Source organism: Tamandua tetradactyla, chromosome 9 (assembly GCF_023851605.1).
Source record: "Tamandua tetradactyla isolate mTamTet1 chromosome 9, mTamTet1.pri, whole genome shotgun sequence".
In the NCBI taxonomy this organism is placed as follows: Eukaryota; Metazoa; Chordata; class Mammalia; order Pilosa; family Myrmecophagidae; genus Tamandua; species Tamandua tetradactyla.
The window spans coordinates 34,483,164-34,495,244 of NC_135335.1; positions in this window are offsets into that span (position 1 = coordinate 34,483,164).

Below are 12,081 nucleotides of genomic sequence, written 5' to 3' on the forward strand. Positions count from 1 at the left end.
CCCCCTGAGAAACCCCATACCTATTAGCAGTTAGTCCCAGCTTCCCCCATCCCCTGGCAATCACTAATCTACTTCATGTCTCTTTTGATTCGCCTTTTCTGGACATTTCCTATAAGTGGAATCATACAATATGTGGCCTTTTGTGTTTTACCTTAAAAAAGCATAATGTTTTTAAGGTTCATCCATGTTGTAGCATGTATCAGTACTTCATTCCTTTTTATGATTGAATAATATTCCATTGTATGAGTATACCACAGTTTGTTTACCTGTTCATCAATTGATGGATATTTGGGTTTTCTCCACCTCTTGGCTACTGTGACTAGTGCTACTATGAATATTAGTATATAAATTTTTGTATGCACATGCTTTCAGTTCTCTTGAGGATATACCTAGGAATAGAATTGCTGGGTCATATGGTAATTCTGCATTTAACTTTTTGAGAAACAAACAAACTGTTTCCATAGTGACTGCACCATTTTACATGGCTACTAGCAATGTACAAGGGTTCCAGTTTCTCCACATAGATACTAACACTTATTATTTTCCTTTTTTAAAAAAATTCTTATTATTCTAGCAGATGTGAAATTGTGATTTGCATTTCCCTAATGGCTAATTATGTTAAGCATTTTTTCATAGAACATTCAGTTTTGATCACCATCCAATGTGGAAGAAAATTCCTACTCGAGCTTCATCCTGTAGCATGTGCCAGGCTCAACCTTTCCTCTCCTTGGTGGAAAGTGGACACCCTCAGTCTACTCTCAAACTGAGCCCTACTCTCAACTTCTTGGGGAATCAGACCCTTCCTGTCAAATCAGTGCCTGGTGTTAAACCGGATTCTTCTCTTAGAAACCCAGTTCACAATGGCTTGCTTACAAAGTGAGATTTATTCACTCATCTTTCTAATACAGCCTGGAGCACTAATAGCTTCAGACCTGGCTGGATCTAGGTACCCAAAGATGTCATCTCTCACTCCCAATCTGAGCTCTGCTTTCCTCTAAGTCAGCTTTATTCTGTCACAGGCTCTCCCCTTTTGGTGACAAGATGACATCTGGCCACCCTAGTCTCACCTCTTCACAGTTCACAACATCAGTGAAAAGATAATTCTCTTTCCCAGTAGCTCCAGCTAAGTTTCCAAGATTGTCTCTTGCTGGACTAACCCAGGTCATGTCCATCTCCAAACCAATGATTTGGCCATGGCAATGGGATTTGCTGATTAACTAAGCCTAAAGTCACATCTCCATTCTTAGAGCTGGATATGGGATCAGCTCCATTCATGCCATGAAGTTTGAGAGTGAAGAAGTGATGGATCCCCACCATAAATTGGATGCAGGACAGACAGAAACCTCAAGTGCCCACTAGACCGCTAGAACTGGCTACCAGTCCTGTCCCTATACTTATACCCCAGCAAGCCACTGACTGTTCTCATTCCAAGACAATAAGATTGCTCAATGGCTAGGGACATAACTCAGGAAGGACCAGCAGTGAGAGTGAAGAGTTGGCTCTCTCAATGAATCAAGGGAAGAATAAACAGAAACCTTCATAAAACTACACTTGCTCATTGTCTAGAATGGTTGAAAGAAATAAACAGGCTTCCATGCTGGTTTACTTACATAGATAAAATCCGAGCTCTTTTTTTTTTTTTATTTTCGAAGAGCGAAAGAGTTTGTTACTAGGTGCATAGTACGAAAGTAGACAGCCTAGTGGCTCAAAATCTGTCTCCTTGAACTACAGTAATTCAGATGGTTTTATTAAAGAAAAGATGGCCAGCATTTAAGATAATGAACACAGTGGCCCCAGATGATGTAATTAGAGGTGATCTAATTATTGAACATGGGGCAGACTGATTACATGCTTAGTCAGAGAATGTGTGTAAGAAAGCGGTGGAATGAGGTATAGGTGACTTATAGGTTAAAATCAAATCTACTGCGCATGTCAGGCGGGCCCACCTTGGTTTGATCCAGTCTCAGTTATCAAGATAACTTTGGATTTGTGGCGGGTCAGCTCTGGGCTGATCCAAGACCCTTCATTAACAAACCTAGGGGCTATCTTTAGTGCTGACAAGACTCTAAAGTTGAAAAACTGAATAACTGGGTACAAATGAAGGTTAGTCACAAGGTTTTTACAATCACAGGGGCAGAAGATGAGAGCTAGACAATCATTATCAGAGATCAAGGCAACAGGATTACAATTTAGAGATTTCAGAAATTTCCCTCTGGTCTACTCCAATATACCAGAAAGCAAAAGGGAGTATCTATATAATGATTTAGGAATCACAATCATCCCTTAAATTCTGATTTCTTGGTTATAGTTCCTCCCTCTCATTTGATAATTATCTCTCAATCTTGAGGGATATCTGGGTGACAACTCTCTAACTGCTTCAAAGATGAAAAGGGGCGTGATTATTAAGGGGCAAAGGGATGATATGATAAAACTGGTTGTGGTTCTTGGAGAATTGGTATCTGTGGGTTTCAGAGCTTCTCCGGCCTTGAAACAATCGGAAATACCCAATAATTTTGTGATAAAATACCTCTCACACTTATGAGTGTCCATATAGCCTGTAAGACACATAATGTGTCCCCTATAACTCTGGGTTTTATTTGTGTGTGTGTGTGTGTGTGTGTGTGTGTGTGTGTGTGTGGTTTTTTGTTTTGTTCTGCTTGTTTCCTCTAAATTACCAGAAAGACATTTTTTTTTTCTTTAAGCAGCAGGAAGCAGTATTCCATCTGAAGAAAAGGAAAAAAAAAAAAAAAAAACCCAGCAGTCGTGCCTCCTTTTTCCTTAGTGGTGGTGGGCTGACTCATTCCCTCTGGGTCTGTGAGGGGATGTGAGTGGATGAGTTTGTGTGCACACCCACCAAACATGCACGCACACACACATAACTCCAAAAATGCAACATCAAGCATTCCCGATGCCAGCCCCACAAATGCGCCATGCCGCGGGGTGGTGCCTACAAGAGCTGTTTGGCAAAGGCTTGTTAATTCTTAGACAGTTGGGTGTGAATATTTTGCTGACATTTATAGTATGTCTTCGCCACACTCCGTCTCACCCACACTGAAACACGCACCTGCAGGCCAGGATGTGAGCATCGAGGCAGCAGATGTTGTGTGCCCTGGGAATGCTTAAATATGTACTCTACAGAAGGCAAACATTACCCAAACACAGGATCTGATGGAGGAGGAGGAAGCCGAGAAGGAAGGGGCATGTTGTTCCTGCTTTCCCAAGCCTATCTCTGCATGACCCGGATGAATGGGTAGCCTGATAAGTCCCAGGCCTTGGATGAGGAAAAAAAAAAAATGTGGGGGCATGGGGCAGGGAAGTGGTGTCTATCCTGGCTTTATTTAAAAAAAGAAAAAAACAAGCTTGGGAAGGTGTTAGAATTTACTACATAGGAAACAAACAACCCAACCTGGGCTATGGAGACAGAGAAACTTGGTTTTGAGTCCCAGCTCTACCTTCTGACTAGCTTTGTGACCTTGGGCCAGCCGTTGTACCTTTCTGAGCCTTCTGACCTATCCAATGGAGATCTCAGTGGACCTACTTCTCAGAGCTGTGGCCAGGGAAAGTTAAGTTAGTGATTCATAAGCTGGACCAAATGTTGCATGTTATTTTTATTATTTGAGTTTCTAAGTCGAGAATGGCATTTCAGGATCACTTCAAACTGATAATAAGAATCTTTTCTTGTCACCCTAGAGCTCAGCTTCCTGCATCCTGTGCCAACTGTGGCATTCTCAAGCGTCCCGGGGTTGGATCTACAGATCTCCTGCCCTATAAATCCAGCCCCTTTCCAGGCTCCCAGGCATGTCAGCTTGGGGGAAGAACTGTATTATGTTGTTCAGTATTTTTCTGGTTGCAAATGACAGAAAATGGGAGCTGTGTGTAATGACAAAGTCCAGGGGCTCATCTAGTTTGCTGATTGGTAAGATACAGCGGCTCAAACAGGGTGTCTATACTTTATTTCACTCTTTCTCTCTTTTTCTTCTTTACTTTCTCCAAGTTGGCTCCATTTTCAGATGGGTTTCTCTTATAGTCACGAGATGGCTGCCTGCCATCTTGTTTAAGTAAATCTCTGTCCTAGCCTGCTCTGTCAAACCCTTGAGACTTACTGTGATTGACAGGCCAAGGTGCCGATGGACATGAGGCACACGCTGCACGCACTGGCTCGGGCCTAGATCACGTGCTCACCCTAGGTGGGAGCCTCTCCTACACGAAGTATGGGTACAGGTGACTCCTCAAGCAAAAACTGGGGGTTCTTGCTTGGAAAAGAGGATAGGATGCTGGTGAAATAAATGATGTGTCAAACTGCCTCATACTGTGTGGTCCAGGGAACTTTGCATTGAGCCTTCTCCTTGGTGCCCTGACCTAGAACTTGGCGTCTCTGCTTTGACCACTGTTGTGTTTTACAGATAAGTATCAAAAGAATGGAATTAATGTAGCCTGTTTGTTGTTGTTGCATTAAATGAACTGTAGAAGCAAATGATTAGCTCACTGTGCAGAGGACACCAGTGCCATTCCCTCCTGGTGATGTACTCCAGAAAAATATGTTCTTAAATTTTATCCATTCATGTGGGTGTGAACTTATTGTAAGTAGGACCTTTTGATGAGGCTACTTCAGTTAAGGTGTGACCCACCTTAATCAGGATGGGTCTTAATCTTATTAGTGGAGTCCTTTATAAAAGAGTGACATTCAGACACAAAGAGAGAAAGCTACAGGAAGCAAGAAGCTGAAATGGAACCCAGGAGAGAAGGAAGAGACCAAGTGACACTGCCATGTGTCTTGTCATGTGACAAAGAAGCCAAGAACAGTTGGCAGCCAGCCCCAAAATGTCAGTCTTTGGGGAGAAGGCCTTGATGATGCCTTGATTTGGACATTTTCCAGGCATCAAAACTGTGAGCAAATAAATTCCCATTGTTTCAGCTGAATCTCTTCATGATATTTGCTTCAGCAGCCCAGTAAACTAAAGCACTCCTCCTGGACACACAAGGGGAACACATTTTCTAGCCTCCCTTGCAGTCAGGCCAGGGTTCTAGGGGCTGAGTTTTGGCCAATGACATACACACTCACTGCCAAGCCAAGCCATGTTAACTTCCATTACACTCTCTCTTCTCTGCCCGTGAGGTTGAAGCAGAGGGCTCTGAGATGGTAGAACTGCCTGATGAAATAAGCCCCGATTCCTCATCACCCTGTGGAGGCATGCCACCCGTGAGACCCACCAACCAGTACCAGGTTGATTGGATGTTGTGACAGCAATGAAGAAATATTAGGTATGTCAAGCCAGTGGATCTCAACAGGGGACATTTGGCAATGTCTCGAGACATTTTTGGTGATCATGAGTTAGCGGAGTGGCTGGGGGGAGGGGGAGTGTTGCTACTGGCATCTAGAGGGTAGAGCCAAGGGAGGCTGCTGAACATTCTGCAATGCACAGGGCAATTCGCCACAACACGGAATTATTCAAAATATCAGTAGTGCCGAGGTTGAGAAACCCTGCTGTACAAAGTGAGCAGCTAGGGGGAAGGGACATTGTCTCATTATCCTGCTAGAAACTCTCCAATAGCTTCCATCCACACCCAAGATAAATCTGGACCCCTTTCCTTAATTTACAAGGACCTACAATGCCTACGCATTGCTCCTCCCTCCCATCCTGCCTCTCTCTCTCTCCTACTCACTTTACTCCAGTCACCTAAGCCTTCCTTCTGGTCCTCTTTCTTTTTTTTTTATTCCCCGAAGGGAACTTTACAAATACTTTTTTATTCACTGATCAAATCACCTTGGGATTTGTCGGGGCATCACTCTGGACAAACCAACAAAATCTCATGTCCTACTCAACGTTCCATGTCCTTATGGTTTTCTGGTCCTCTTTCTGACCTCAGGGACTTTGCACTTACAAAGTCCTTAAAGATACCTTTCGTTTTCCTTAAAGATACCTCCAATTATTCAGTTGGAACTTAAATGTCACTTCCTCAGAGACATCTTCCCTGGTCACACAGTCTATATTAGATCCCCCTTCCCTGCCACCTCATTATTCTGTTATCACATCCTTTTGTTCTTTTCATAGCAATAATCATGCTTTGCAATTTTGTAATGTGCTTATTTACTTTGGGAGGAGTGGAATTGCAGTGGAATTGTCTTACCCCCTGAATATGAATTTCACAAGGACAAGCATCACATTTGTCCTGTTTATTTCTGTACCTGCAGCATTGAGCACAGTATAAGGAGTCAAAAATATTTGTTGAATGAACGAATAAATGAATGACTGGTGGAAAGTGCATAGTCTTTGGAGTCAGACACATCTGGGTTGAGGAGCCTCCGTCTCCTCATCTGTAGAATGGGTATCATCCTGCCTCATGGTTTGCTATGAGAAAATTAGAAAGTGTGTGAAGAGCACCTGGGATGCTTCCTAGTAGGGAAGGTAATTATACAGTGTGTGTTGAATATCGAATGCATGCATAAAAGCTGGAGGAAAGGTAAGTCCCTGTAGACTTCCATTTGAGGTGTAACTCTTGGGGAGGAAGAAGATGGAATCGGGCTGCAACAGTGGAAGGTCTCCAGAGAAGACATGATGGAAGGATGGAGAACGTGTGTACTCATGAGCCAAAAGGACCACTTCATTACCAAGTTAGGTAAAACCTCTGCTTCTCTCTCTCCTGCCCATCCAATTATACCCACTCTGTACCCTAATGGCTGGCCAGCCCTCATCCCTCCTTTAAGTCCCTGGCTCCCCTTCTGTCAAAGTTGCTGTCCCCAGGCACTCCTTCTGCTGCCCCACTTCTCTGCAGGATCCAGGAGGGATGCAGCCGTCATTAGGGTCCCTCTTGCTCGATGCATCACATTCTCCCTCCATGGGTGCCTCTTAGCTCTCTGTCTCTATGTCCATCTAGCCCATAAGGATATGAAAGTAGGCAGCAGGGCGTTTGCTAGACACAGCTCAGGTCCCAGGCCCAGGGACATATGAGCGTCTGCAAAAAGGAATGCGATCGATCGTGTCAGACTGCTGGGGCCACAGAGGAACCTGGACCCTGAAGGGTGATGACAGAAGGGAGGATGCAGAGAAGGTGGTGCCCTGAGGGAGAGGGGTCCTGGAGTCTGTGTCCTCACAGAGCTCAGGGGCTCCCCACACAGCCTTATGCAGGTTACCTCACTTCCCTCACCTGTGAAACAGAGGGGACCCTTCAGCCGCACCAGTCTGCCCACTGCTGCTGGACCAGCCGGCTCCTGCCTCTGTGCACCTTTCTGCTGTCTGGTGATGGGTTCACAGTCACCCCACCCCACACCCCCCAACACCTCCTGCAGGTCTAAGGTGTCTCCTCTTCAGTGAGACCCCCCCCAAATCCCTGCTAACAAGGCACTCCTTTTCCTCCCGGCTCCCATCCCCTCCCCAATTTTAGTTTTCTCCTCTCTGGCCACAGCCTCTCTTGTCTCCACCGCTCTTCCTCCATCTGGCTTCACCCCACCCCCCACCCCGACACACCCGGGACCTTCACTGCACCCTCCTCTCCTGCTTTATCTGGATTCTGTTGCCACCCTCCCCAGCACCCTTTTGGCTGACCAATGCTTCTTTCTTCGCTTCCCATGACTGGCCTCACCAGCCATGAAGGGGTCACCAACTACCCAAGCAGCTAGAGCTGGATGGGGGTGGGGGATATGCTATTTTGAAAGTGTTGTGTACCCTGGCAAAGCCATGTCTCTCAATCCTGATTCAATATTGTAGGGCGGAAACTCTATTGATTAGATTATCTCCATGGAGATGTGGCACACCCAATTGCGGGTATGGCCTTTTGATTACATGGAGATGTTACTTCACCCATTCAAGGTGGGTCTTGTTTAGTTTACTGGAGTCCTTTAAAAGACGAAATGTTTTGGAGAAAACTTAGATGCTGATATTTGGAGAACAGAAGCAACAGAGCCAACATGGGATCCAGACATTTGGAGATGCAGAAATTAAATGCCTCTGGGAAAGCTGTTTGAAACCAGAAGCCAAAGACCCCTGCAAACACCAACCACATGCCTTTCCAGCTAACAGAGGTGTTCCGGATCCATCAGCCATTATTAAGTCACAGTGTCATTCTCTGGATGCCTTAGTTGGGACATTTCAAAGCCTTAGAACCGTAAACTTGCACCCTAATAAATCCCCCTTTTAAAAGCTGTTCCATTTCTGGTTTATCACATTCTGGCAGATTTAGCAAACCAATACAGGGAGCCACCCATGAAACTGTTTCCTTTTGTACCAGGCTTTCTGGCCACCCTTCTTTATCATTTTTTTTATTTTCATATGTTTTTTTTTTAATTGTGAAATATAACAGATATACAAAAAAGCAATAAATTTCCAGGTATATTTTAACAAGTAGTTATATAACAGATTTTAAAGTTTGGTATGGGTTACAGTTCCATGATTTTTTGTTTTTTCTTCTAGTATATCAATATAATGATTCAGCAGTCATACTCATTTGTTAAATCTTATCTTCTCTGTTACACTTCTTTTCTTTTTTGTGACAAATAACATGTACAAAACAATAAATTTCAAAGCACGCTGCAACAATTAGTTGTAGAACAGATTTTAGAGTTTGGTAGGGTTACGGTCCCACAATTTTAGGTTTTTACATCTAGCTGCTTTAAGGTACAGGAGGCTAAAAGAAACATCAGTATAATGATACAGAGGTCGCACTGGTTTGTGAAACCCTACCTTCTCTGCATAACTCCACCATCACCTTTGCTCTTTCTCCAACAATTTAAGGGTATTTAGGCTATGGCCATTCTGTTTCATGTTGAGAGAGGCTGTCGGTAATATGGGATTGGGTGATGGAACTCGTTGATGTTCCAGAAAGGCTGTCCCCCCTGCCTTTCAGGCTTTGTCACATCTTAATGGCACTTCATGCAGACCCCATTGGTTCTCACTTAGCTGATTGATGACCCTAAGCTCCCTGGGATTGAGGTCTCAGGTCTCTCCTCCCACCCTGTGCTGTAGGCTTCTGACTCAAGGGCCTCAGCTGGTCCTTTCAAGACTGGGCACTAAGCCCAAAAGGACAGACCAGGGGACCAGAGCAAAGCCTCCAGCTTCTCTGGCCTCTGTTGTTTCTCTGCTTTTTCTGACTTCTCAGGCTCACATGCATGGTCTTCAAGACCCTTTCTGGTACACCCCTCCCAGCCCTGGCGTTGCCCAGATCCCTGACTTGACATCTGTCACTGTCTTTGGAGCCTTTCACTTGGCTTCAGGAGTTTGCAGAAAGGCCCGTTGTGTCCCTCCCCACTGCCAAGGACTCACCACCAATGGTTCCCTCTCTTCTTTCCCCTTCCCAGTCATCTCTATATATGCCCTGGGGCTGCAGTGGGGTTGAATGTGATGAGGCCTCTTCCCTCACTCTTATTAAGCCACTAGGGTGAGGCCAGAAGCAGCAATCTGATCCCATTTGTTGGAGGTTTTTTTTGCACTATAGTGTTCTTTGTACCACTTGTTTTTACCTGTGGCTTCAAGTGCCAGTTCCCAGGCTTCAGGAATAGACTCACTTGATACCCTGTTACTCCAGATTTGCAAGCTAAGCTGGGCTGTCTGGACCACCAAACAGTCCTCCAGTTCTAGCCCTGCCCATCCAGGCCTCATGGCATTTACTGGAGTCAGTTCCCTGTGCCTGCAATGTCCTAATGCCTGCAGAAATATTCTGGAGCCAGCTCTTAAGATTATTAATAAAGGATCATCCCTTCCCAAAAGTTGAATGGATAAATGAATAAATGAACGGATTCGAACTAAAACAGTCTCAGGTCCAGCAAGGGAGGACAGCGTGAAGATCTTGGAGCTAGGCTGCTTGGGTTCAAATCCTGGGTCCAAGACTTGCTGTGTGAACTTGAACAAGTTACTTAACTCCTCTGTGTCTCAGTTTTCTTGTCACGAAATGAGGATAATAATAGCACCTATCCCTGGGGGTTTTGTGGCGATTCAATGAGGGCATGACAGTAACAGATTTCATGCCTGACAATAAAAGCTAGTTTCTTGGTGATCCGGGGCAAAAGTCTCAATATTTTTATGCCTCATATGTGACCTTCCTTACAGCCTAATTTTCTTAGGTCCAACCTAAGCTTTTTTTTTTGGCATGGGCAGACACCAGGAATCGAACCTGGGTTTCCAGCATGGCAGGCAAGAATTCTACCACTGAGCCACCATCATGCTGCCCCCTAATCTTTTTTTATACATTGGATTCAGCTAATTCATCCATTGCTGAGTAACTTCTCAGAGGCAGTGGAGTTGGAGACAGAAAAAAGACCCTGTGGGCTGGACAAGTGGGGCAGAGATGCATTTTTCATTGAAGGACACAGGATATGTGGACAAATCGTTCACATGCCCAAAGGGGGTCTGGATTAAATTAAACCTCTTGACTTTACTACTGATTAAAACATTATAGAACCAGCACATTCTATCATCAGCAAACCTAAGTGGCAATTACATTGTTAGGCACTAGCATGTTTGGAAAATGACTGCAGGGTCCCCTTTTAGAAATAAGAGCAATGCTTGGTGACCATGGTCATGGGGGAAATCATTACTGTGTGTCTAGGAACACCTCCTCTTTCCCTCTTTATTTAAAATACTGAGGAGAACTGGCAGCTAATTAAAATGTGGGAAGAGATGAGAAGGGAGGTAATTGATCCTCCCACCACGTCCCACTCTGTTTGGGACCCAGCAGGGGTGGGGACACGCCAGAGCTCAAAATATGCAGTGTCATAACACAGATGCCTCACTACGCACACACCTTCTGCTGTGAGAAAACTGGCGTCGAGCAGAACTTCTGTACCCTACGAGTGATGCGTGAACAGAACTCTTCCGCTTACAAACTATTTCAGCACTCTTTATCTCAAATATCCTGTGTGCCCAGCTGGGTAAGACATCCCAGGCTCTGAGAGGGAATGTGGGGTGCTTAAGGTAGCTAAAGGGGTGCAGCTGGGACTGAAATCCCAGTCTCTTCGGAGAAAATCCTGCACCCTTTATGCCAGATGAGGGTTGTCCCTGTCCTCCCCTTTCTTCTGGAGCAAACCGAGCTCCATGTGCAAGACACTGTGGCCTAAGATTTGGTTTAGAAGATGACGGCCCAGGCAGAGAGTGCAGCCTGATAAAGAACACATTGTGCCAAGTCCTCACATTTTGTTCTTGGTAGAGGAAGGCGATTCCAGGTAGATGCAGGCACTTAGAAAGCAACAAAGGAAGAAAAGGGCTTGAAGAGATAGGACACATGGAAATAACATTTGCATGCTCAGAGGGCATTCCAATCAATCCAAGATTAAATTGTATGCATTTCTCCAGATCTTGCTGTGTGAGATGCTGGGGGGAATAAAGAAAAACTCACTGCCTTGTTCCTAGTAGTTTAAATGGCTTGGGAAATATCTATAATCAGCTGGATGGCCCTCTAGTGAGAATTCGGATAAGGGTAATGGTTCAAACCTGACATAACTAAACTGGAGATGACTATAAAAGACTCCAGCAGGTATAATGCAGAGAAAGCTAAACTCTCAGGGTCATCTGGGGTATCCACAAATGGCTGAAATTACTTTCTTTCTAACTGCCTGCTCTGGTTTCCTAGGCTGCTGGAGCAAATACAATGCAAAGGGATGGCTTCAAACAATGGGAATTTAGAGGCTTATGGCTTTGAGGCCAGGAAAAAGTCCAAATCAAGGCATCATCAAGGTGATGCTTCTTCCCAAAGACTGGCGCTCTGGGGCTGGCTGCTGGCCATCCTTAGTCCTGGGCTCCTCTGTCACATGGCAATGCACATGGCAGCCTCTCCTGGCCTCTCTTCCAGGTTCCACTCACCTACAGCTCCTGCTTTCCATGGCCTTCTTTCTCTATATATGCATTTCATTCTGCTTATAACGGCCTCCAGTAATAGGATTAAGACCCATCCTGATTGAGGTGGCCCACACCTTAACTGAAGCAACCTCATCAACAGATCCTCCTTACAATGGACTCAATCACAGGAACGTATTAAGTTGAAGAACGTGTTTTCCTGGGGTACATACAGCTCCAAACCACTACACTGCCCAAGGGCAGAACCCCTGACTGGCCTCACTGTCATAGGCCAGCTAGGAGAGAGAACCAAAGTTCA